Here is a 3,306-nt window from a genome sequence, read left to right on the forward strand (position 1 = left end):
AAGGGGGAAGCAGGGCTCGAAGAATGAGCCGAGCCGCGTCCTTGTCAAATTCCTGCGGTTCGGCGGTGCTTGTGTGGGGAGTGCGCCACCAGAAATCGGGCTTGAAGCTCTCACCTTACCAACGAGCCGACAGCTGATGGCTGTTGGTCACGACTACTACAAAAAAGCTCCAATGAAGATGAATATTTCACATGGAGGAGTGTGCATCTTTATATTGGGTGTTCTTCTGTCGTGCGACCGGCGGCTTATGTGCGACCTGTGGCCCACGCCTCCTATTTGTTCAGGGCGGGCGGCGTGAACTCTGATTCGATCCGGGTATTCAATCCCGCCACTGAAACCTTTCTTTTCTATCTTATATTAGTAAAGCCTAAACGTCCTTATTGAAGCCTAGCTAACGAGAAATCAAAGCGATAACGCACCGATTAGAATCGAAATAGAAGAGAAGGCCTTTCTTTCTCAAAGTAAACTTTCTCCCTCCTTTCTTGCTTTAGAAAGATTGCAGCTAGCGTGCTGGACTAATATAATAGAAAGTCAAGGCTCTTCTCCTGTTCTAAGAATCTACAACTCTCTTTACTGAGCGAGACTCCGTCTATATCCCTACTAGTGGTTATTCTTTCCAGGCCATTTGTTTGACAGCTTAAACTAGACCCCACTTTCGATTAGATAGGTTTCGGTCTTAATCAAGATAGGTCAAGGGCGCGTCGGAACGGTCGGTAGCTACTTAGTCTCATCCGAGAGTCTAATCTCCTTGTACTGCTTTTTTTCTTTTTCAAAGAAAAAAGGTCAGTTTAGGCTCCTTCCCTTCCACCGCATAGCTGCGGTAGCAGGTACTACAAGCCCTCTGTCCCACGCGGCTCGCGTGGTTCACCGGTTCCACCGAAAACTCTCATTTGTTGAAGCGGAGCATAGTGCGCTTTAGGCGCCGAGCGAGAAAGGTCTCTTCTTTCGTTTCGGTTTATTCACTGATCTGAAACTTAGCACTTGTTTTCTTATTGATTCCAGGGGCGGCGGCGTTCTTGAATGAAGTCTATCCGAACCGAATTAGCACTTCTCAGATCAGGCGAGGCCTCTCCAGCGGAGCTGGGCGCCGGGGCCCTGGCTGCACTAGTGATTGGCACATAGGGGAGTGGTTGCCCGGCTTTCTCGGCCTGGTATCCTGCACCTCGCGTTCATGATATCTACATCCAACTGTGCCCCGGAGACACGATCGAAGCACGCCCGCCCAGTGTGCTTCTTTCACGACATGCTCTGGTCCCGGGTGTCTTCCAGTGGTCTTCTAGCGTTAGAAGAAGTCGTGTCCGTCCCGGACATCTGCAAGGCCTTTCCCGCTTGACTTTTTTGAATCTGGGGTGAAGGAAAAGACTGACCCCTTCGGTGACTTTCGCGGTCGCCCTCACTGAACCGACTTGAATCTGAACTACGATTTAGATCAAGTCTTACCGAAATCGGATTTCCTTTTCGTGCCATATGCGCTTAGACTTTACTTTTTTCCCTTTTTGATTCCCGGTCCAATATTAGTTCTCGAAGATCTTCGTTTCCGTGTAGAAGAAAACTCTCCAAATTGATGACCTCCTTCAGTGATCTTACAACGAACAGGATTCCATTGTAAATTCGTACGGAGCAATCAAAGAATTCCGGCAAAGCAAAATAGAAGAAGATGTGACCCAATTTTCCTGTTCAAAAGAAGATATCTCTTCTTCTTCATTCTCAACAGGAATGCATCAAACTTCCCTTCCATATAGATCGTCGTGGCATGAACTCAGAATTGATTCGCTTCGATTCCGCCCCTACTTCAATGAAAGCTAGCTCCTACTCCTCCTTCATCGTCGTTGGTCCTTTTTTTACATTGTATAGTGAGAAAGCTCACCCCTGCCTTTAGACGAGATCTTATATATGATTCTCATAAACCCTAGGAGCCTCTTTTCCTTCTAGCCAGCTCCCCGAAAACAACGTTCTACTTGCATGTGTTAAGCATATAGCTAGCGTTCCTTCTGAGCCAGGATCAAACTCTTCTTTTGACTAGACTATGAAAAAAGACGGGTTCTATTCTATCTGAGGCTAGGCAAGCACATCAAAGGGCCAGGTTTTTAGTAGTTCAGGGTTGCCGAGAGCCCCAGTATAGAACTTTTATCTGACTAGGAGCAGCTAAGCCCCTACCTATATAGTCAAGAGGGATGGAGCCCCGAAAGAAGTAAGGCTAGTCGATTTCCAAGATTTTAGTAGCTCAGGTAGGGTTCCCGGGATTGGAGTGGGTCTATTAGCACAGGGACAGAGCCTGTTGAGTAATCTCCTTTCCTTGGTTGAGTTCCCCGCTTTGCCCTCCCTCTCTCTTAAGTATCTACCGCACCAGAGGGAAGTGAGAAACTGGGAGGACTAAGGCCGTTGCGGGTGGCTTGAGAATCTAGCTAGGTCCCTTTTCCCGACAACAGATCGGAGATCTTACTTTCTCAAGTCATACGTCTTTTGTTCAGCCAACAGTGTTCCACTCTACTTATTATTACTTACTAGTTATTACTTACTAAACTGAAATGAATTCAATCGCCTTATAGTTCCCCTTAACTTATTATATGACTCAGCTTCGCCTTTTCCTTCTCTACTCCCACGCTAAAAGGGAAGTCCCGAAGGCGCATCTCTTCCGATACTCTTGTTGAGTAAGATGTTCTTCTTGCCTCTCTAGCCTTTAGCACAACAGTAGGAATTGTCTAATCTACTAATCTAAAGCCGCTTTGAATCTCTTGGAGTAATAAGGGCAATAGGTCTTTCGGTTCGGAGGGCGGGGATATCCCGACCCTACTGTCTACCTCGGAGACGGGTAGATCATCAGTCTGACTACTAATAAGGCCAGCGGAAAGCAAAGCCCTTTCTCACCTGCAGCAAAGGAGGTGGTGACCAAGTGAAGACCTTCATGGCCTTACTACCATGGTATCTCAGGAACATATTTAGCTTTCCTCGCTAGGAGGCTTTAGGTAATGCAACGACCTCAGTCAGGCCTGTTCTTTACATCTTTTTCTTTTCCGAGTTTGAGAGTTTAACTTCCTTTCCCAGTAATGAAATCATAGGAGTAGTAGTACTGTTTGTTTTGATCTTGAAAGAAATCCAAAGGCCTGAAGACTCAGCCTATGCTGGCCTTTTACACAGTCTTTGTTTAAATCAGCGCATCTGCATTTAGCCCCCCCTTTTCAGCCCTAGACTGGGTAGATTCTTTCGATTCTTCAATGAAAGCCTTCATGAAAGCTGCAACAGGATAAAGGATATCCTCTCTTCTTGCTCTGTCTGCTTAATGCCTTCTATTGAATCGATTGGTGC

The sequence above is a fragment of the Bidens hawaiensis genome, unplaced genomic scaffold, assembly GCF_021521415.1.
Source record: "Bidens hawaiensis isolate Kalapana, Puna unplaced genomic scaffold, B.hawaiensis_p1.1 tig00013803_1, whole genome shotgun sequence".
NCBI lineage: Eukaryota > Viridiplantae > Streptophyta > Magnoliopsida > Asterales > Asteraceae > Bidens > Bidens hawaiensis.